At 43.2% G+C, this 24,164-nt stretch overlaps 1 long non-coding RNA gene across 3 annotated transcripts; it reads right to left on the bottom strand.

Moving 5' to 3' along the window:
- Positions 1–604: 604 nt before the first annotated feature.
- LOC118968440 (uncharacterized) lies at positions 605–17,946 on the bottom strand. 3 transcript variants are annotated; one of them, XR_012129610.1, is made up of 4 exons: positions 17,758–17,946; positions 17,058–17,163; positions 16,557–16,637; positions 605–1,086 (listed from the first exon to the last, which is right to left on the bottom strand). It is a non-coding gene; the product is annotated as an uncharacterized lncRNA (long non-coding RNA). The 3 variants fall into 3 exon arrangements; XR_005056094.2 differs by having other exon boundaries at positions 17,861–17,916; XR_012129611.1 differs by lacking the exon at positions 605–1,086 and adding an exon at positions 12,960–14,733.
- Between the last annotated feature and the right edge of the window lie 6,218 nt (positions 17,947–24,164).

The raw sequence follows: 24,164 nt of genomic DNA, 5'->3' as shown, positions 1-24,164 counted from the left end.
TTATAAGAGGCGGGCTTCCTGAGCTGTGTGCTGCAGAACGGGGGCAGAGCTCTGCATGTCTGTACATATCTATATCTATATCTATATCTATATCTATATCTATATCTATATCTATATCTATATCTATATCTATATCTATATCTATCTATATATATATATAGAGAGAGAGAGATGTAGATGTATGGATATATGGTCTGACCATTGTCCCTTTTGTATATCCAGTCTCTCAACACATACCCACATGCATACTCACACACACACCCACTCTGACACACACACACGCTTTCTGAGGCTTCTCTCTGTCTAAATACTAGCTGGTAGTAGTTATGGCTCTGCAGTGTTTGCTTAACAAGGTGGCCCTCCCACAGACAAGGCAATAGTAACAAGTGGACCTGAAACCACTTTGAAGCAGGCGAGGAGGGTGTAGAGAGCAGGCTGAAGAAGTCCCAGGTTCTGAAGGAAGGCACGAAGAAGGGCTGGGACACAAGGATTAAACGGGACCCCAGAGTGTGCAGAGAAGCCACACCTGGGAAAGGGGTTGGCCACAATTCTGTGTCTTATCTCAGGCTACCATGCAAAATACCACAGAATGCACAGCTTAAGCACAGACATTTATTTCTCACAGTTCTAGAGGCTGGAATCTGAGATCAGACCAGGAAGTCTGAGAGCCCTCCTTCTGTTTCATAGGCCATCACCTTCCTGTGTCCTCCTATGACAGCGATGGAGAGCAGATGCTCTCTTCTTATGAGTGCACTAATCCCATCGTGAGGACACAACTCAGTGTCCTCAGTACCTGCCAAAGACCCCATCTCCAAATGCCATCATATTGGGAGTTAGCACTTCAAGGTCTGAATTTGGGAGAACACAAACATTTAGACCATAGGATTATGTCTTCAAAGCTGGGTGCCTGCATGCCCAGGCTCACCTTGACCAGCCCTCTGCATTTTTCAGAAGCCTCAGTGGTCTCTGTCCCCATATCCTGGCTGCTGACCCTGGTCACACGCCACTGAGCTGGTCATTCGGAGGAGCTACTTCAGGGTTTGAAGACTTCTAGGGCCTCCATCACAGGCCTCGGCCAGACTGCCCCTATGACAGACAGACAGACTCTCAAGGGCCTACATGGACAGCTTGGTCACCAAAAAATGAAAAAGAGAAAGATGAGGTTAGGAGCTGGAGTGGCGATTTCTGTGGGCCCAGGTGCGGAGCCCAAGCCTGGAGGGCCCTCTGGGAGATGGCAGATTCCTCCTCTGACTGCCCAGCCTCCCTGAGGGCAGGGGCTTTCCAGGCTTGCTCCCCCGTCTCTCTCCAGCATTTAGGACAATGCTTAATACTTTTTGGAAAGAACACATAAATGAATAAGCAAATTAATTCATCTTACAGCAGAATTTTTTTGAAGTGGGCTGGAGGGGGCACCTACATGTAATTACTTGGGGAGGCTTGTTAAAATTCAGAGCCCTGGAACTCCACTCAGAACTCTTGGTCAGAATCACTGGAGCTGAGGTCCAGAGCTCTGCATTTCTAAGGAAATTTGGAGGGATGTTTATACATGATAAAACTTGACAATCACTCTTCGAGAGCTTCATTTTTCACTCCTGAAAAGCACTTCCGTTTTCTCAAATAGTAAGAAATAAATAGCACATCATATTTGTCCTTTCTGCCCCGTTTGCCAGTAAGTGTGGAACTAAAAGTAAAGCTTGGTTGTATAATTTTCTTCGACCCAGGTTTCCTTACTCCTTCTAGGAACATTTCTTTCCCTGGCTAACTTGAACTCATCTTTCAGGACTTAGTTCGGGAGCCATCTCCACCAGGGAGCCTTCCCTGAAGAGTCCCCCTGCCCGAAGCTGGGCTAAGGGCCCTTCCTCCACCCGCACCCCAACAACACCCATCAGAAAATACCCAGAAGATCTGACAGCTTCGCCCCCACCTGACTGCCCCCTGTCTTAGTCATCTGGGCCTCCCACGCCTGCTAAAAGGAACTAAACTTCCTTCCACTGCTGTTTAGATTTTTATCAGATCATATCTTGGTAATTTTTTTTTTCTGAAGTCCCTTCAAGTATTTTTGAAGTAGGACATAATTCATTAATAAACCCACAGTCTCTGTACCAAAGTCCACTTCAGAATGATAAATGCACATCTGTAGTCCCAGGGCTTTTTCTTTTTCTTTGTCTTTCTTTCTAACTGGACTTTCCAGATTCACAGTTGCTAATAGCCTGGCCAGCTATCCTCAGACCTCAACACCAGTGAAACTAGAAAACACAAAGGCACAAAGGTTTGGGGGAAATAGCAAATTATAACAGAATTAGGAAAGATGCTGGCAGGAGAAACTCCCAGTGCCACAGTACACGGCTAGTGCCTGAAATAAGTGAGAGTTGAAAAGATCTGTATCAGGTAAGAAAGAGTGGTGAAGGGTGGGAGGTGATTATTTTTAAATTAAAATAACATATTTTTTTTATTATGGAAACAGTACATGTTTATTGTGAAAAAATTAAAAATACATATAAGCAAAACAAAATTACTCCATGGTTAAGTCCTTCCCAATCTTTTTGGTAAATTTGACTATAGACATAAAATTCACAGTTTGCACACTCAGGTATGGAAAAATGGTAACATAGCATCAGTGTTGAATTTCAGTCCTGGTAGTGGTAAACTGAATACGGTCACTTACACATACAACCAGTCAGGTGAGTGATTTCTCAGTTATTCAGGATTAACTTCAGTTATTTCAGGGTTCTCCCTTTCCACTCCCTCCATACCCCATTCTTCTCTGAGATTGCCTTGGGAATGAATGCCAGAGCTGGTAGGGAGGACTTTCTCTAAAATGCAACTCTGGTCCTTGGGCCCTTAGAAGATCAAAAGCCAAAAATTAATTCTGTATTTGTCTTTGCATTTTAGCTGAGACCTCTTTCCTAGACCAAATAGTTTTATCTGTTAGTAGTGGGGTCTTTACATGGCTTTAGAGAGAGTTCAGGGCCCCCAAATCCATATATTTATAAAATTTCATCTAGTATCCTGTCACATATGTTCATAATAATTTCAATAACAATGCAACTAACTCCCCCTGGGAAAAGATGGATGTGATTAGACACTGTGGGTCCACTGGGTTAAGAACTGGAAGTCCAAGGCCCCAGGCTTTGTTCTTCCACTAATTAGATTCTTGGGCCTCATTTGCTTTCTCTGTAAACCCCTGGGGCTGCCTAGATGATCTCTAAAGCCCCTAGCACTCATATTCTATGAGTCTACAGGATTCTTTTGGAGCCAACTCATATAAACATTTTCAGAGAAAAGTGAGACCTTGGCTTCTAACAGGAACTGCTACAAACAACCCAGCCAGGTTCTTAAGCCTTTCCTTCCTCACTGAGATCCAGAAACACTGGATATATTTACAGCAATGTAGCAGCCCCGGGTTACATGGAAATGAAGGACAGGGGACTTGCAGAATGCTGAACAGCTGAGGATTATTGGGTTGAAATGGAGCAGCTGTAAACATGGTAGACTTGGGACATGGTGGAGAAGCACAACAGTTGTGGAGTTGGGGCAGGAGGAAGGAAATAAGCAGGCAAGTACCTGGGAAAGAAAGATGCAGTGTTCCTTCTCTGTTTGTGAAGCAGCAGGACACACAGCTTATCTGCAGCTAGGAGGGAAGGTCTCCCAGTCTGCAGTGATGGCGATTTCATCTCCAGCCACACAGGGCCCTGGGCCCTGAGGTCAGTAACCATGTTTCAATACCCAAAGGTCAGCCTCGACTCCACTGCATGGGGAGAGGTCACTTACTTATATATTTCATCATTAGGTTCTCTCTTTGTGAAAAAATGGTAATTCTTTACAGTAGGTTTGATCGTGTTCCCAGTTCTTTATGCTTTCTCTAAGTATATGAATTACGTACATGTCCTTGTGACTTGGAGGTTCCTTCCGCTCTCTTGGTACTGTTTACTTCCCTGCCTCACTGGTGCTGGGACAGGCCATGTTGGACTTGCTCTGACCAAAGAAATATGGGTGGAGAGGACAGTGTGCTCAGTGTCGGCCATCACATAATCTGGCTTGCCTTCTCATGTTACTGTGATCTTGCATTTCTGTGAGCTGAGATCATGAGCTCCATAATGTGAAGCAAACTTCAACAAGATCAGAAACCTGGATTCTAGCCTAGATCAGCCAAATCTCAGGCAACGGACATGAATGTGAAAATAAATGTTTATGATCATAAGCTATGGAGAGATTTAGGATTTTTTTCTTTTTTACATAGCAATAGTGCAACAATAGCTGGCTGATATATCTCTTGAGATTCTTCATTCACAACTTGCAAACCCAAAAGAGAAAGTCAGAGAAGAAAATAAGCACTGCTTTTGGCAAAGCAGGGAAGTTTTGAGGAATGTGCCTGTTACTCCATACTGCTCACAGTAAAGATAGCACTGTGCATACTTAAAACTCACCACTATCATCTTTTTTCCTCTTCCTGTAAGGACCACTGCTCAATCCATAGCCAGAAATATATAGAGCCGAGTCATGCTGTGTTATTACCCATGGCGTGCCTGGGTTTCTGAGTCCCTGGACAATTGTGCTAGAAACAGTGTTCATAGCATTGTTTATTGGGGAAGAAGTACACTGGTAACACCTGTAGCATTTTAGCTCTCCTCATGACTTTTATCATTTGATATTTGGATTCTGTAATATAAACAAGCTCTTTCCACCTTAATTGACCATGGGAAACAGGACTGATGTCTAACTTTATGACTTCATCCAATGCAAAGCTCTGCCACACAAGAGAGCCTAAAGCCAATCAATATATGTTGAATGAACCAAAGAATTAGAGAAAAATCTAAAAACAGTCCTTATTCAAATAGGAACTTTAAAAAAAGATCTCTTCTTCATACGTGGGTATCTGCCTTTTTAAATGGTCACAAGTTACCAAATCAGAAACAAATTAAGTCTGGTTCCCTGCCAGGAGTTTAACTGATGAACTCTGCAAGGGAGACTTCCCTGGAATGAGCCCCAGTGCACACCCTGCCTAAATTTTCCTCCTCTGGTATAAAAGTATTTTTTTTTCCATAGCCTAAACCTGTCCATCTTCTCTTCTCAGGGTCCTTTGCAAAACACATAGTCTCTTTTCTCTTAAAAAAAAAAAATCAAACACAATAGAATGGAGATTTTGACATGTGTGTGTGTCAGTGCCTGAAGGAGTTTGCTTGTCAACATCTGGAGGCTCATTTCGGCTGTCAGGCAATTCTGGCACTCGTGGCTCTCCTGTGGGCTGTGGCAGGAAGGGAGTCTGTGTTTATACCTTTAGAACACTAATAAAACCTCCTCTTTGACCGTATTTAGGAAGTGAGAATTATTCTGGCCAGGGACAGAGTAAGAGAAAAAGCACAAACAAGAGAAAGCTGTGAGAAATAAAACATGCTTGCATATGGACAGAAAACTGGAAGGATGGGCTCGAGGGACTAGCAGTGTTATCTCTGCAGAGGAACGTTGAAAGCTGGGTGAGAGGGAGTTGAGGGGCAGGGGAGGGGAAATGAAGGGGACAGACTTCCTCTGAGGACACACTTCAGTACAATTTGAAAAAAAGATATAATGCCATGTATTATTTTCATAATATTAAAAAAAACACTAAAAATAATGTGTGAGGAGAAAAGGAGATTTACAATTACGGAATGACTGTTAGGCCCGGGTAGGTCTGTGATCCAATGCGGAAAAGGAGAGAGAACGCGATGAAAAACCTTGAACTTTTTTAGAGAAATTTCATGTCCAAGTTGGAGTGTCCAATAAATAAAAATAGAAGGGCTAATTAGAGAAGAGGAAGTGTTTTTGAGTCCGGTGCCCAAAAAATGAAGTTCTGCTCCAGGAGACTCTGTGAACAGAATCTGGAGAAGCTACTAAGTCCACACAAGGACAGCTGCAAAAACATCTTTATGAAGTTTGGTGGGGAGACAGCGAAGACATCCCAACATGAAATCCAACGTGGAATTTTTAAAGACCATGTTTATTTGAAAAAAAAAGACCACAGCTGGAGCTAGAAGGAGACCAGAATACAACTCTAAAAGCTCAGACGAAACCAGTGGTTTTTTACTAGGGGCAATTTTCTCCCCAGGAGACATTAGGCAACGTCTGGAGACATTCTTGGTGGCACTTGGTGGCAGCACTGGCATCTAGTGGGTAGACTTCGCCCAACAAACAGGCCAGCACCCTCCACCCAAAAGAAGACTTGTTCAGCCGTCCAAACTGTCGAGAGTGCAGAGGCTGAGAAACCTGTGCTAAACTAACATGAAACTGAGGTTTAGTGAGATGTTAACACCTCACGCTGTGCAGGCCTTAGAGTTTACCCATTTGCCCCTCACCCTAAACCTTGAAGGAGGCAAGTTTATTTGCCTATAGGAGTTGAGGAAGTGGAAGTCCAGGGACTGCCCCAAGGTCACACAGCTGAAAATCTTTGGCCCTCGCTTCATGCTCTGTCACTGTGACAGACTCCATGTGACACACTGCAGTCAACTTCACACTGAATGGGTGAGTGACTATGTTCTATACTCCAGAAGGTGACTTGGGGAAGGGGGCAGCTGTTGAAGCAAAAAGTAGAAAGGTCTCAATTCCAGCTAAACAATTAGAAGAAACTGATGGAAAATTATTCAAATGTTATGAAATAGCTATAGTGCTTTTCTTTGGTAATGGTTCCTGGTCACATTTTGTTGTTGACCACAGGAGGACTTTTTGATATTACAAAGGTCTGGAAGTGCTTGGCTTGCTCAGGAAAGGGCGATCTCACGTGGTTAGGGAGTGCAGTGTGTAAGAGATGTGGTGGGCAACCCAGTTGGAAAGGAAGGCTGGGACAAGGTCCTGGAGATCAAGTGAGGACCAGAACTGGATTCTGTCGGCAATAAGGAACCCTGGGCATTTTTAAGGGCAGTAGTAACATGTCTTGACTGTTATTTTATATAAGTCTGCTCCATGAAGAACATTTTCTTTTAAATAACATTTATTCCTCCTGTCCTAGCATTGCCCTTGATGTTAGTGAGTTTTCACTGACAACTGGGTGCTTTGCTACAGTTTGGGTGAAATAGCTCACTGGGAAATGGGGGCCAATGAAAATATCACCCTGCTCAGCTCTGCTTTTGGGTGCCTGTTCAGTACATAGTAAGTGAAGTCATAGCACAAATTACTCATATGAGTGGCCTCATCTGACACTAACCCAAATAGTTATATTACCACAATTCTAAATTCAAATGAATCAAAATAGGCTACAGTGTGTTCAAAGGGTATCTAGTGTCATTTACACCTGCTAACTCCGGAACAGAGATCATCACCCTCAAAGGCATCAGAAAGGAAAGCATGTATTATTTATAGCACAATGTTGGTACCACACCAAATAAATTGCTGTCTTTTCCTTTTAATTACTTACAGTTCACACATTAATAGAAGATTTTTACTATTTCTCAGGTGATACATGCTCACCATAAAAACACTAAAAGATACAAATAAGTAGATGGCAGAAAAATAAGTGTCACCCACTCTATCTTTCCAGAGTCACTCTTTTGCAAGTTAATGAAGATAAGTTACAATTTTTTCCAGAGAATGATTCCAAAATCACAACTGTGTTTTCCTGTTTAAAAATGTAAAATTTCCATTTAAGTAAGTATAGGAACCTAATCTATCTTCCCAGTAACTGTTCATTCTTGGTGAAGTTTATGCCAATGCGATAACCTCTTGCTCTGGGAATATAATTGCCTCTACAGTAATATTTGGCCTTATGAAGAAAAAAAGAACACAACATTACTTCAAAAATTGTTTTTATCTTAACTAGTTAATTTAATGTTTCTAAATATTATCAGTCCCCAGGAAATTATGACATTGTGGATTATTTGTTCCCATAGAGCACACTTTTGTTTTAGCCCTGATAACTTCATTTCCATTTTTTTCCCCCCAAACAGGTTTAAGAGTCATTGCTGATTCTAAAAGAGAGACTTTGATCCTATGTTACTTCATGATTTAAATCTGGTAGAAATCATTAACAGCTTGCCGAGGCATGGAAACCCGGCAGGACAGTGATATTACAGCAGGGACTGAGATAGCACTTCTGGAGTTATTTCCCTTTTAAACATGCTAGTCATGGCATTTTTCACTCCTAAATTCCTCCTGTGGCTTCAAGGGAGATGCATCAGGATATTTTATTGTATTGAGATAACCACTGGCTGACCAAAGGTGGCTCTTGACCCAAAGCAATCCAGTGACCCACAATGTAGTGGGTCTGAGGGCTTTTGCCCTATACAGATGATAATGAATGAATCTAAATGTGTCTCTCTGAAATCTGGACTAAAGGACTCTTGGCTCTTTGGCCAGGTGGTGGGAGAAAGGAGAAGGACAGAACTCACAATCCTGGAGGTAGGCGAGGCCTGTGAGACAGACCATGCGGGTCAGTAAGTGCAGACAAGGAGAGAATGGGCCCTTAGCTGTGAGGTCCAACCATGTGTATTCTCATAATAACCCCCCTTTCTCTTAACATGGTCAGATGTCTTGTTTTTATTTTGAACAATCAGAACTGTTACATGCTTATTTTCATTTTAGTGTTCCCAGTGATTAGCATATACTTCACAGAAAGTAAGTCAATGTTTATGGAAATGAAATAGTTTTTCCTCTCAAACAATGATGTATTCAAGATCCTGGGAAAACTCCACATAAAATGTCATCATTTCAAAAGGCAATTTCAAGAGAATTAGAAGACAAAAACCTAGACTGGGAGAACATACTTATGAAAGATACAACTGATTAAAGACTGTTATCCAAGATACATAAAGAACTCATAAAACTCAACAATAAGAAATCAAACAACTCAATTAAAAAATAGGCCAAAGACCTTAACAGTCACCTCACCAAAGTAGATATACTGAATGGCACAAATCTGGAACATTGGTAATACCAAATGCTGGTGAGGATATAGATCAAAAAGAATATTTATTTATTGCTAGTAGGAATGCAAAGTGGTATAGCCACTTCTGAAGATAGCTTGGCAGTTTCTTACAAAATGAAACAAACTCTTACCATGTAAGATAAGAATCATGCTCCTTGCTATTTACCCAAAAGAGTTGAAAATGGATGTGCACACAAAAACCTCTGCACACAGATGTTTATAGCAGCTTTACTCATAATGGCCAACATTTGGAAGCAACCAAGATGTCCTTCAGTAGGTGAGTTAATCAACTATGACATATCCAGACTATGGAATATTATTCAGCACTAAAAAAAAAGGCTATCAAGCCCTAAAAAGACATGGAGGAAACTTAAATGCTTAATTCTATATGATTCCAATCATACGCCATTCTGTAAAAGGCAAAACTATGGAGACAGTAAAAGGATTGCAAGTTGCCAGGGTTTGGTGGCAGAACACTGAGTACTTCCAGGGCAGTGAAAGCACTGTCTTTGATACTCTCATAGCGGATTTATGTCACTGTACATTTGTCCAAACTCTAAAATGTACAACACCAAAAGTGAGCCCTGATGTAAACTATGGACTCTGGGTAATAATGATGTATCAATGTAGGTTGTTCAATCATAACAAATGTATCCCTCTGGTGGGGGATGTTTCCATGGGGAAACTATGCATGTGTGGGGACAGGGGTATACAGGAAATCTCTGCATCTCCTTAATTTTGCTGTGAATCTAAAACTTCTTAAAAAAATAAAGTGTTTTTTTAAATACAAAAAAATCATGATTCCTGATCTTAAGGGATTTATTATGAGATATACACACAATATCAACAAGTAAAATAGTAATAATTTTAAGATGGTTAAGATAACATCTGTCATTTAGGATGCTTTGGCTTCAAGAAGCAGAAGACTTAACTTTCAACCGCTTAAGCAAAGAGCATCTCACATAACAAGAAGTCTAGAGGGAAGGCAGGTCCAGTGGTTCAGTAGCTCAAAGCCAGCATCAGTACCTGGGTCCTTCTATCTTTCTGCTCTGCCATCTTCCAAGTATTAACCTCTGTCCTGAGGTTTATTCCATCAGAGACGCTGATGGCTACCAAAGATCAAACTGTCACATAACAATCGAAATCTGATGCAGAGAATGCTTCTGAGTCCGTTATAAGGACAACTTCCCCAGAGACCCACCAGCTGACTTCCCTTCACATTTCATTGCCATTTTTATGTCACTCACTGGCAAGGGAAATGCAATTACCTTTATCAGTTTAGCCTAATCAAGAGTCACCCCTGCTAATACTGTATCATATAATTGAAATTTGCTTAGAGAGTAGGGCTTAAAAGTTCACACACATTCACGCAGTATAAATATAGGAAGTGGTGATAGATGCATTAATTAACTAGATGTGAAGAACCCTATGACAATGTGTACATATATCAAATCATCACAAGGTACGCTTTAAGTACCTTACAATTGTCAATTACACCTCAGTAAAGTTGAAAAAAAAGGAGAGTCACCCCTGAGACATTAGACAGGCTCATGAGGCACATGGCCACCCAATACCTCAACAAAACTGGGGTCTGGTTAACAGGAAAGGGAGAATAAAATGACTCTTGATGAGCAACTAACAGTGTCTGCATATTGGCCAAAAAGGCAAATAAAAAAATTACTAATAAAATAAAATAGAGTACACATCAGAATTAAAGGTGGTAAGAAAAATCTAAATAAAATATAAAAGAAGAAAAAATTAAAAACATCATAGTTCTATGAGAAGAGGAAACTAAAGTCTGAGGAAAATTAAGATCTAACCGAAACATTAAATCCAGAGAACTAAATAGTGAAAAGATGAAATGACAAATTAAGACCAGCAATTCTCAAAGTATGGTTCTTAGACCAGCAACGCCACCATGACCTGGGAAATTGTTAGAAATGCCCATGACTGGGGACCCCCAGGGCTGCCCAATCAGAAACCCTGGGTGTGGGGCCCAGCAATCTATTTAAAGTTCTCCACGTGATTCTGACTAAATTTGAGATTCCAAAATAAAAATAGACATTTTAAAACATTAAGAATTGTAAAACTGAAAAGAGCAATAGGCCAAAAGGGCAAAATAAAAACCAGCACTTGGACCAATTTCAGGTTTAATGTCCTTGTGCTGGGTAGACAAAGCCCTCTGATCCCTTTGCCACCCCCTCCCCTCACGCTCCAGTCTATTTCCAACTGACCACCTATTTGGTTACCCACCAAAGCTAAAATCAGTGGTTCTCATCCTGGCTACACTTTGGAAGCACCCAGAGAATATTTAAATAATTGACTATCTCCGATCCCACATCAAATCAGTTAAGTCAGAATCCCTGGGGATGCCGTCTTAAGAAATCCTTAGGTGACTGCATTGTAAGGCAGAGCTTTGAACCACTAGCTTAGAGCCTGTGGGCTGAGAGCTGAGGGTCAGAGAGATCTTGCTCTTGAGGGCTCCCTTTGCTGCCCAGCTGCTGCTCACACCTCCCACAGGCTGGCGAGAGCTTACGGGGAAAGATGAAGCAAACACGTGTGCAGCTCATTGCTTTTCTCCAGCCAGTCTGCATGTACCTGCCCTACCTACACACACCTGACCCTTAAGTAAATCCATCTGGATCCCAGACTGCCCCATGCGGGAAAGTACCGGCTGATGTTGAAATCCTTGACTGATGTCTCTTGTGTATTTAAACACCTGCTGGGAACACAATGTCCTAGCCCCCAGCCAGGCAGCAACTCCTCTGTGCAGCTGCTTTGGGTGGGCACAGCTTGGCGACCACAGATGCTGAGCACAACAGTTAAAAACAAACCACAGTGGTCAACACTCACTAAAGCACTCCCTCAAGGGTGACCGTGCCTCCCTGAACTGGTACTTTGCTCTCTCACCAAGAACGGAGCAACCCTTTTATTTCAATCTTGGTCGAGTATACTAGTCAGTGTTCCCTCCTGGTTTACCTTCATCCCCTCTGACATCTGTGCTTGCTTGATCCCTCAGCCTGATGCACTGGACTCCATGGCCCCATGGCCCGCATGGAATCCTCCACAACCTCTCATTAAATCAGCAACACCTACAAAAAACACTTCCTGTTCACTTGGAGAGAGATTTCTGGAGTTCTGAACATTAAAGGATCAGAATCCAGGCTTCTGGCCCATTCTTAAACCATGTCCTTGACCTTCATATCTCTACAATTTGTTTCTCCTCTGCACACCTTATTGCCTGCCACACTTATTCACTCTGTGGGAGGGACCTGTGGCTTCCTTGCCCCCACGTGTCCTTCAGTCAGCTCCATTATTGCACATAGTCAGTATCTGAATCAATGATTCTCAGCTGTCGCTAGACTTCCCTGAGAAGATTTTAGATAGATAGATAGATAGATAGATGATTGATAGATAGATAGATAGATAGATAGATAGATAGATAGATAGATAGATAGATGATAGATAGATAGATAGGTAGATAGATAAATAGATATAGCTAGACAGGTAGATAAATAGATGATAGATACTGCTTTGTGGTAATGCTTCTCAAGAGGGTGAGGGTGGAGAGGAAACAAGGAAGGTTCTAGGGAGGGAGCTAAGGAAACCAGAGAAATCTGTGTATACATGCATGTATTATTGTTATTACAAGCAATACATAATGTACAAGAAATTTACATATATTGTTATGTACAATATATAATCATATATAATATTAATCATGATCTATTATATATCATAAAAATTTCTTTAGATATTTATATATAATAATATAATTACATACTAGATATAATATATAAAGGAATTTTATAAATTAATATAATGTATATTATATATGTACATACAATTACATATTATATGTAATTGTGTAAAATTCTTTATATACATATGATATAAGTACCTATAATGTATATAAAGGGATTTGTATATAATATTGTAAATAATATAACATATATTATTACATATGATTACATATTATATGTACTTATTGTATGTAAAAATTCCTTTCTACATTATGTATTATGTGCAATTATAACATCACATATATATGTATATGTATATGTAAATTCCTTTGGTTCCCTGTTAGAGATTCTGAATTAAGTGGTCTAGGGTGAGCCCTTAACATTTCAGGAACTTCTCAGGTGATTTTCTTGTGCTGCCAGAAGTGAGTACCACTGATTTTGACTGAAACCTTTGTAAACTTAGATCTCTAGATAAGGTAAATAGAACATATTTAAAGTAAAAGGGAGAACAAATTTAAAGTAAAGTAAAGCTAACAGAAGTCCCTAAATAATTTACATCAAGGAGAAGAGGGCCTGGACTGTTAATTCCTCTCTGTCTGCCCTCCCTCCCTCCATCCCCAGAGAGAGACATTACCACAAATTTTTAAGAACAGGGAAAGGGGCACTCTCAGCAGCTCCCTTAGCGGCACTGCCTCTTTCCCTGAGCCTCCATCTTTTCCTGGCATCCGGAAGGCTCTGCTCTCATTGCCTCTTCTGGGCAGGGAGCTCTATTCCATGGCCTCTTCACATTTGTCCTCTACTGCTGAGCCTCACTTGAATCAACAGACTCAAAGGATGCTTCGGAAGCTTCTTCCTGTCCTCAAGGCCCAACTGAGCTGACCCTCCCCAGTCATGGCAAAGCAAGACACATATGAGAAGTACCATACAGAGACCAGAAGGTAGCTGGGGTGGTCCAACAGGAAAGAAGACAAAGAGATCTGAGGGGTAGGGAGAGGCAAACGGTCCTGGTTTGCCAACTTTGAGCACTAAAACTGAGACAGACTTAGACAAACCAGGTCAACTGGTCATCCTTCAACCAAGCACAGTTTGTATCCTTCTGGAATATAAACTTAGGTAGGGTAGTGAGACCTTACCTGGCACAAGCATTTCCTATTTTGGTTGTCCTGTGACCATACAGGGAGTCAGTTTTCCAATTTCCAATTTGCTTTTTCTTAAAGATTAAGGAATTAATGTGTCAATCATAGAAAAATTTAAGTATTCAGAGAAGCAAGAAGAGAATAAATGAAATCTCTTGTAATCTCATTTCCCAGAGAAAACTACTTCTAAGATTCTAGTGTTTCTCCTTCCAGTCTTTTTATGCTCATATATTCAAAATTTCTATGCATATACAAATATGTTAAATTTATTTTTCTATTAAAGAAATCAAAGAGGTTGGAAGAATAGAAAAGATCACTAGGCACACCAAGGGAAATGAAGAAAAGATGGCACACAAGGGAAATGGAAAATAACACACGAATGACTAGGTAAGAGAGAATAAGCCAGAAGCATCTGAGCTTTCCCAGGGACCACAGCCTCGCGCCTAAGCGTCAGGGGGGTGCTTTGTTTGTAGAGAGAGGCGGGCTAGGACCATGAGGCCATGTTCCAGCACCACACCCCCTCCATGGTAACGCGGGCTCTCTGCACATTTCTACGTTCCAGAACTCTAGAGGATTGGGCAGCACTTTCAGGAAAGGCTGTTGCTAAACAATGTGTAAAGGGCTCAGAGAAGAGAAACAGATGACAAAAGAGGAAACAACAGGGCCTTTAAGCAGATGGGAGAGACAGCAGAACTGGTCTGCCTGAAAAGAAGGGACATCTGAGGGACAACTTAATAACACTCTTCATGTAGATGAAGGGTTTGCACTTACAGGTGACCTGCTGTTCTCTGTTTTCCCTAAGAACTGGCAAAGGAGAACAAATAATAAATGTTACCTCTCATGTGTAAATGCTTCTAACTTTGCTGGAAATATTTCATTCCCATTGGTTGATATCGTCCTCAGAACATCTTTGAGATGCTGAAGGAGCTTGCACAGGGATTCAGGTTTTATGCAGGAGAAAATGCTGTGAGGGTTGTTAAAGCATTCAGTGAGATTTTTCACATAGGCCACAGACTCTGCCTTTAATGGTTAATAAAAACAGAATTATTTTTCATTATAGGGGTGTTTTCTACATTGCCCTGACTAAGGCCAGGGAATAATATGTCTGCCTTTTATTTATATGATTCATTATTTGAACATCTTTCACCATCTTAAGCTCATTCAGTCTATGAAACAATCATATGAGGTTGCAAGAAGATGTTATTTTCCCATTTTTCAGGTGAGAATGCTGGACCTTTAAAGAAGTAAAGGGCTTGCCCAAGGTCTTGTGGTGAACTGGGGAGCTAGAGTGTATCCTAGACCTAGATTCCTGGTTTCCAAGATTCTAGTCAAACTAGTTGTTCTACACCTTCAACACACATCAGAGAGTCACCTAGAGGGCTTGTTAAAACACAGCTTGCTGGATCCATCCCCAGAGTTTCTGATTCAGTAAGTCTGAGGTAAGGCCTGAAAATCTGCAATTCTAAAAAGTTCCCAAGTTCCCACATGCTGCTGCTGCTGTCTGGGAACCACACTCTGAGAACCACTGCATTGCATCATGCTTGCCAGCCCACTAGATCAGTGATGAAAAATATTTCATAAAGGCCTTAGACCCACAGAAGTTTAATTTAACCTGAAAATCATCTCCATGGAACTCACTGACTTCTGACCACTTCTACAAACAACCAGCCCTTGTGTTACCAGAGCAAAATAGTACATGTACCCATTCTCAGGGTTGGGGTCCAACTCTCCTTTCCCAACAGTTTCCCAGAACACTAGAACCCCAAATGGTAGACATGGGCAAGAAACTAAGAAGTTTTAGGGCTTATTCTATTCTATGATGGGCTCTCTTCAGGGTCTTCTATAATGCCTTATTTTATGTTTGCAGTTACTCTTTGATATAGAAACAATTATTCCCATTTCACAGATTAAGAAACTGAGGTTCAAAAAGGTTATGCAATCTACCTAAGAAAAGAATTAAAATATCCAGCTTCAAAACTGTATTTTTCCTTGATATCACATATTTAATTATTTTAGATCCATTACCTGATTTCCAGTATACTCAGCCTAACTTTTGTTAGTTCTTTGGCACATTAACCAGTGTTTCTTTCCCCCACTCTACACGGCAGTTATTTTCCCCCCAGCCTATGGCACTGTACTTAATTTCTTCCTAATTCCTGAAGCTCTCTTCTGGGCTTTGGAGCCAGAATCATTTAGGACTTGTTAGCTGGCTGATTATTTTGACACAGAAGACCTACCTAAGAGGGACTTATTCGGGTTAATTGTGGTACATCCCTATGATGATGTTTGAGTACATATTGACATTAAAGATTGCCATGATATATTTGATGTTTTAAAACAGTAAGTTATAAAGCACACACAATATACCTTTTCTGGGAAAATAAAATCATATGAAAACACATATATGCATATGCAAATGAACCTACATACATTTCAATACTCATGGGAAGGGCATATATCAAAATGTTAATAGTGATTAATTCAGAACGAGTGACTTTTTTATTTTCTCCAATTTGATTTTCTAAATTTTGTGCTTCTTCCATTGGTGCATATTATTTTGTATAAGAAGGCCTTCTTTGCCCATTCTTAAACTTTCTCTCTACACGTTAAGTTCTTTATAGGTTCCTGGTGTTTGTTCTCCTAGTTAAATATTTAGCTCTATGTTCCTCTCTCTACCAGAAAGGAAGAGTTCTTTGGGAGCAGAAAGAAAAAACTCTCGCCTCCCCCCTATATCCAGTTCGGGAAGAAAACAAGGCAGCTACTAAACCTCACCTCCCCTGAGCTCACCCTGTGTTTGTGCAGCAGAGCAGCGTCCAAGGGCATCTAAGAGCAGAACTTACATAATAATGACTTCAGGATTCTTGGGATCTGCAGGGTATGAAGACACCACCTCGTAAATCTAAATGATTTATAACAACAGCAAATATACTATAATAAATACTTAAAGAAATCAATGAACAAAACTTAAGTGTTGCAGCAGTGCCTAAAACAACATTGAAAAATGAATAGCCAGTGTTTGAAGCCCCCCATTGAATAGTAAATTCTCTAGCAATTCTCTGCCCAAGTGAGTCTGCTTGAGACTCCAGGACAGTGGGGACTCCAGCTGTGCACGTTGGGTGGGGGTAAGGGGGGTAAGATTTTACAGTGTAAAGCTAGGGCCCCTTGAGGTACAGACCTCTGGTCTGGGCCTCTTCCGGCAGAGTTCTTTCTCAAGTGAAACAGGAACCACCAGGTGATGCTCTGTGAACTGGCTCAGTCACACCCGATGCCCTGGGTCAAACCACCTACCTGGGTAAAGGGAGCCAGTGGTTACCCTGTATCTGCAACCACAGCACCACCTTTGACTGCGAACGCCATTAGTGCCAGAAAGGGAGGGAAGATGTCTTCTTCTTCCCTGTGAATGTAGGGAAAGCATAATCCGTGGTGGGGTGGGGGGATCATTCACTGAGCAAAAAGTAGAATTTGAAACTAGAACATCTCTAAGCCTGCAAATAAAAATTTATGAATCTTCAGAATAGGATCATTAAAGTGAAAGCAATTTCTAGCCCAAGTCCCACGTGCTTCACTCAGACAAGCCTCCTAAGGTAGACAAAGGGGCACCTCTCCTGGGGGCCCACTGGGTCTGGCCTGAAGACTGGTTGTTTGAACGGCTGACGGTTTTCTAAAGAGCTCTCAGAGAGAACAAAAGTAATGAAAGCAATTCATGTTTTCTATTTAAGAGAGTCAGCCGCTGGCATTCTCGGCCCTTCTGAGGCTTATCCATCACTGTCACCGTTAGGCACGGTGTGTGGGAGCCCGGTGTACAAAAGAGAATGAGCTTACAGCCCCTGCCCGGCAGGTTAGGGAGCATGGAAAGCATCTGCAGTTGGGCACCCGACGGCCGAGAGCGGGGCACACCTTGCTCCACTTCCACCGGAGGCTTGTGGAAAGTATTTCTCCCGAATTATAATTTGGCTCTATTACTGAAGTGGCTGTGTCCCAAACTCACTTCCTCTTGGAGGTGATCTTTTGGAACATGCGTGTGGCAGGTTTCTGCTCCCCGCACCAGCCTGCCTTCTTACTGCAAATTAAATCCACGTTTCGGGCCCCACCTCCAGCAGCGTGGCAGGGTGTCCTCCTCCCAGCACGGAGTGTCTGTGCAGACAGAAGCCCTGAAAGCTGAGCAGGGCAGGGCAGGACGGCGGGGAGGCGGCCAACTGGGTGGCGCCTCACATACCGAGCCCTTGGCATGAGCAGCACCGAGAAAATTCAGAACATTCGTGACCAATCCAAGAGGTGAATGCACAACCATCATCACAAACACCATGCTGTGTGGCACAGAAGCAAAGCCGTCACCTCACATACGCAAAAGGAAACATTCTTCAGGAAGCTTGACCAGCGCTGAAGACAATGAGGCACAGTCCCTCTCCAGCCCGTCTCATTGCGCAGCCCCACCTATGTATTTACAATGCCCGCCACCCCACAGTATCCCTCCCCTTCTGCTTCTCCAGAGAGGCCCGAGGAGACGGTATCTAGCCGAGCTGTCCTCTCCTGCACGCCTAAGCGAGCACACCTTCGCCCGTCCGGTGGTGTAAACAGAACCAGGGCTTTCTTCTCCCTGCCTGTCTTCCTCTGTCTTGTAGAGCCAGCTGAGAGAACATTCACTCTTTCTATATTCCGATTAAGCCTCCTTTCCTCTGGCAGCATTGCACTGGTCTTTGTAACCAACTCTCTCCCCGCTACCATTTCCTCAGGGGTCACGGTGCTTCTCTGAGTCCCTAAAGCAGCTTACACAGGACCGCCCTGCCTTGGAGCGCCCCGGCCTCAGCTCCGAACCAGGAAGCCTGAGTGAAGCATTTGAACCAGTCCCCTGAAAAGCTGGATGGATGGCAAACAAGCACATGAAAAGGAGCTTAGTATCATTTGTCACTAGAGAAATGCAAATTAAAGGAGACGCCATGAGATACCACTGCACATCTGTTAGGATGGCTTTTAAAAAACCACACTAACAATACCAAGTACTAGAGAAGATGGGAAACATGACTGCTGGCTGGAATATAAAATGGTACAATCACTTTGGCAAACAGGTTGGCCATTTCTTATACAGTTCAGTGTATACTAACCGCATGAACTAGCAATCCTACTCCTAACAAATAAATGTCTGTGTTCACATAACAACCCTTAGGCAAATGTTTATGGCAATTTCATTCAAAATTATGCAAAGGTGGGGACAGACCAAATGTCCTTCTCGTGGGTGTGGATAAACAAACTGTGCTACAGCCATACAATGAAATATGACTCAGCAATGAAAAGCAATGAACTATTGAAACAAGCTACAACACAGGTGAACCTTGAGAACATTATGCTAAATGAAAGAAGACAGCCTCAAAGTTCTACATATTACATGCTTCCATTTATGTGATATTTATAAGATATTCTTGCAAAGGCAAAACTTTAGGGATAGAAAACAGATCAGTGATCATCAGGTACTGGTGGTGGGAGGGCAGCTGACTCATGGGGCGTGGAAGAATTCCGTAAGAGAGGGAGCTGTCCTATAACGTAATTAGGGGGGTGGTTGTACTACTTTACATATTTATCAAAACTCACTCAATTATACACTTAGGGTAAATTTTACCACACGTAAATTGAAGTTTAATTTTAAAACTGTGAAGTCAGATGTGGACTCTGTCTGTAAGCAGGCTGTATAAATAGCCACAGTGGCACATCTCCAGTCAGCCTTTCCTGAAGGGGCATGTCACTGCGTGTCTCTTTCCCCTCAGTAGGGAGAGATCACTTCAGAGCTTGTGACAATATGTGCAGCTTCCCCAGAGGCTTCTAGCTTTGGAGGAAATTGCTACTGCTGCTTAGTTGACAGAGGTGACACTAGCAAAGAAAGTCAGCTTGTGCAGCTGGTTAAATCCAAGGGTCTCTGTCAGGGCTGCCTTTTATAAACAATGTCATGCAATTACCGGTCACATAGTAAGTGGTAGTTACTGGTGCTGAACACGGTCACCATAAGCCATTTAACACCTAAGACAACCCCCAGGGTGAAAGTGATGGGAGGCAGCCTTTCCTGTCATGTGGTCAGCATGTGACAAGCTCAGGAAGGTCCCCAGACCCAGGTTGCCCTCCGTTCCTCCCCTCACCCCACACAGTGCCCAGCGCCACAGGCCACTGTCCTGGTGAGTGACAGCTCACTCTTCAACCAGAGAGCCACCTGACTTTGGCTCAGAAAGCCGAGAGGCAGGCATGGGTCAGGATGGACAGGCCTCCATTGGCCCTTGTTTCTCAGACAGGCGAAGTCTGTTTGGGGCCAGTTCTCCCCACCACAGAGAGCACATGTTCCTGGGAGTCAGCCTGTCCCTGGCTCTGGAAAGAACCCTCTGGGCCAGAGATAAACTGGGGCCTGATGGCTCTCCCAGGGAGTTGTCTCTAGTCTGCCCTGCCCAGGGCCGCGCCCTACCAAGGCAGGCCACCTCCCGCCTTGAGGAGGCCCCCAGCTGCCAGGATTCACCTCCCCCTGGTTTCCACCCCACCCGGGGCCCCAGGCTTCCGTCCTGACTCTTTTCTCCTCATTGTTTTCTCCTGGCTCTTGGGTATCCTGAGCAGCAGCCCCTCACTCTGTCAGTTTTATTGAGGCCTAACTGACACACAATTACTGGCACATTTTCAAGTACACAATTTAATAAATTTTGATATGTACACCCATCTAGGAAGCTATCAACAGAGGCAAGATAGAGAACATATCACCCCAAAATTTCTTTGTGCCCCACTTTCTAATCCCTCCCTCTTGCCGTTGCTTGTCCCTCCTTCCCAAGACTTACTGATCTGCTATCACCGTAGATTAGTTAGCATTTTCCAGTGTTTTATAGAAATGTATCATACATTGCTGCTCTTTTTGGAGTGGGGGATGTTTCTGGCTGCTGTCAGAATTATTAGGGGATTTTTCCATGTTGCTGCATTTGTCAGTAATTCATCTCTTTTTATTGATGAGTAGTGCTCTCTCCTGTGGCTGCACCACCCTTTGTTCCCCCATTCATTTGTAGATGGACATCTCAGTCGTTTCCAGGTTCAGAGCCACTTTCCTCTTAAACCAGCCAGGATGGCAATTCCTTAGGAAACACCCAGAGCTCCTCGCTGCCAAGACTTCCTGCTCTAGTCACTCCTGCACCGCTGCGCTGGGAGCTGCAGGAGTCAGTCTGCCGGGTATGGCAATAGTTGTGGGGAGAACTGGCATCTCCATATACCCCTCCACGTTCCCCTTTCTCCCTACCACCTCATTCCAGTGGCCTCTCAAATCACAAGGGTCCCTTGATTTGAGCCAGGAAGGGATGTGAGCATCGGTACTGGGAGGAACGGGACCGTTTTATAGTGACACCTTCCTCGGTGATCTCTCCCGCTGTTTGTTCTTTCAAAAGACAAGTTTCTGCGGTTGATACCTTTTGTAAATCCAGCTCTTGGAACACGTTTTTAAGAGACCGATGTAGAATGTCTATGGTAGTGTTTCTTAAGCTTTGATGTAGGCACCAATCTTTGTAGGATTTAAATGCAGATTCTGATTTAATAGGCTCAGATGGGGCTTCAGATTGTGGAATTCTAGCAAGATTCTAGATGATTTGATGCTGCTACTCTTCAGACCACACTCTTGGAAGGGGTCAGAGAAGTTCAATCATTTAGTAATTGCTTTTTAACAAGTGTTTAACCACTACTTATAAAACTCCACTAAATAACAGGCTCATTCCAGTCACCCTGTCCCCTGGAGATACTGCCGCTATTATGAATTGAATACCCTAGGAATGCCTGCAGTGCTCCCTGGAAGCTGGGACTGGCATTAGTGCTGGGTGGTGTCAGATTTTAGAGGGTCAAGAACAGCACCTCCTGCTGGCAAAATACTGAATGTTCCTCTTGTTTTCTGCCCCTTGGCTCCTGAGAAATTCTTAAGTTCAGGAACTAAGACTGTAGAAATAGGTTACGGGATAGGATGAGAGGCTGTAAAAAAAGAGAAAAGAAACAAGAGTATTGGTAGGAAAGGAAGGAGGAGTTCCTAAGTGTGTGCCCAAGGCTGATCCAGCCAGGTGCCCAAGGACTGAATGGTCAATCTGAGACGTGCTGTGAGTATAAAACCTCTGTCTCTAGGAACACTTTGCAAAAAGGCTTCACCTGGGCCACTGTTCCCATTAAATAGCCCTACCTGCCATTTGTTGGCCCTCAACAACTTCCATGTTTGAGAAATGCCTGCGTTAATTCAGTTATTTCTTGAGGCTACGTACACTTCATTCAGAGCCTAACTCTAATGGAATCTTTTTTCCACAGGAACTAACTATCACAGGCTTATCTAGAGTGGAAATGAGCTGGTAATAGGAACTGTGGAGATCACAGATCTCTGGGCACAAGGTCTTGATAAAGTGACTCACTCAATCACACAAATGAATGTTTATCTCATATCATGTCCTAAGGAACTATTGATTCAGCCCCTCGCCTCGAGGGAGGACAGGACAGAAACGGATAGGTCTATACTCACTCCCGTTGGGAGGCCCAAGCCAAGTGTTGTAGGAGATCAGAGAAGAGCAGCGCATCTAGCGAGGGTAGCCAGGGAGAAGGCGGCCTGGGGCTGGCAGCACATACCTGAATGATCCCTGGGAGCTGCTTGGGAGGAAGTTAGGGAGAGGATGTACCTTGTAAAAGGCACAAAGGTGGGATGCCTTCAGGGAAAGGAAGCTGCACAGTCTCTTTGTGTTGGGAGGAATGGGGCAGGAAAATGGGATGCGAGGCAGGAGGTCTACCCCAGCTCTATTACTACCTGAGCTGGATTTGGTGTCTAATTGAGGATACAGAAGTGACAGAATCAAAACGGAGCTTTAAGGGTGACTTGGCCACAATGCATTTTGGTGGACCAGAGTAGGGTGAATCGGGAGGAAGGGAGAACAGTTAGGAGGCCACAGTATTAGTCTAGGCGAAGGGCCTTGGCTAGCAAGGAATCTGGGAATAGAAAAGGTTGGCTTAGATGAGGGAGGGGAAGGAAGGAAGATACCCCAGGATTGGGTGGCCGTAGGTCAGGGGTGATGGAGAGAAGGCAGTGATCATGCTGTGGTTTGAGTCTCTCTGGGAGAATGACAGCTCTGAGCCATGAGTCTGGTTTTAGTCAGAGTGAGACATGCATGTGAAAATATCCAGCAGGCAGTTAGAAACAAATCTGCAACTTTGAAAGCAAGAGCCCCTGGTGACACACATTTAGCATCCTCATCTCAATGTCCTTCCACAACAAGCAAAACAAGAGATGCCCTAGGACCCCACACAGTGTGACCCACAGAGGCTGCAGAAGTGAGACAGTCAGGGTCTTTCCTGGGCAGTAATCAGAGTCACAGAGGAAGCAGGTCCCTCCTGCCCCACAGCAGTGGGGGAGGGGGGGAGGGGAACGCAGCAGGACAGCATATGAGGGTGCTGTAATTAATTAATTAATAAACTAATCCCGCTAAGTAATTAATGTCTGCATCCTGCAAGCAGAAGAGAGAAATTCATCAGAGAAGGAAATGGAAGGGAAAAGGCCCCAGGGGTAGGAAATCAAGATATTGAGATGTCTCTAAGTCAAAAAGAAAACAATTTCAAGTGACAGCTGTGATCATTACTGTCAAATGCTACCAAAAAGTCAAGAAGGAGAAGAACTGAGCAGGTGACTGATTTGGGGACTTAGAAGTCATGGTGACCTTTGGTAGCAATTTCAGTTATGAAACATCAGAGACAGTCATATTCAAAGGGATTAGGGAATGAGTGAGTTATAAGGAAATAGAGGAACATTGAGCATAGATGTCTTTTTTAAGCATTTTAGTAAAGTACTAAAAAGGAAAATGAGTACTGGTAGTTCAAGGTGAGAGTAAGTTCAGATTTTTCTTTTTTTTAAATGAGATAGCCTGGAGAAAGTTGCTTTTCCAAGGCATGGAATGGGAATGTTCAAAGATTGTGGAGTTAATTAATGAACTAGGTTCGAGGGGAGGGAGAGTGTGAAGGTCTCCTCGGCTACTGGCTGCTGGGGACCTGCCCTCCACCCAGCAGTCACTAAGCCCTCGCCTGGGGTTGCAGCCTCGGTCAGGAAAGGGGGTGCCCCGTGAGTGGCTCTCTGGCTGGACCCTGAGTCTTCCCGGAGCCACCCACCCTGACCAGCGGGTTCTCCCTGCTGCTCCATTTCCCTCCCTGACAGTGAACCGGTGGCCTGAAGCCCAGTTTCCTGGGGCATTATTTCTGAACCTCACCTGTAAATAAACTCTTACCAGTCCTGAGCACCAGAATTCCCTAACATCCAGTAATAGCTCCTTTAGGTGCTGAATATTCATATTTCTATGAACCCCAGCCTTGTTTGCATTTGGGACTTAGTTTAGAAATGTGGCTACTTATCATCTCCCTAAGGGCAACCTAAAAAAC

Source organism: Manis javanica, chromosome 3, assembly GCF_040802235.1.
Source record: "Manis javanica isolate MJ-LG chromosome 3, MJ_LKY, whole genome shotgun sequence".
Lineage (NCBI taxonomy): Eukaryota > Metazoa > Chordata > Mammalia > Pholidota > Manidae > Manis > Manis javanica.
This window is presented reverse-complemented; position numbering and strand designations above follow the sequence as displayed.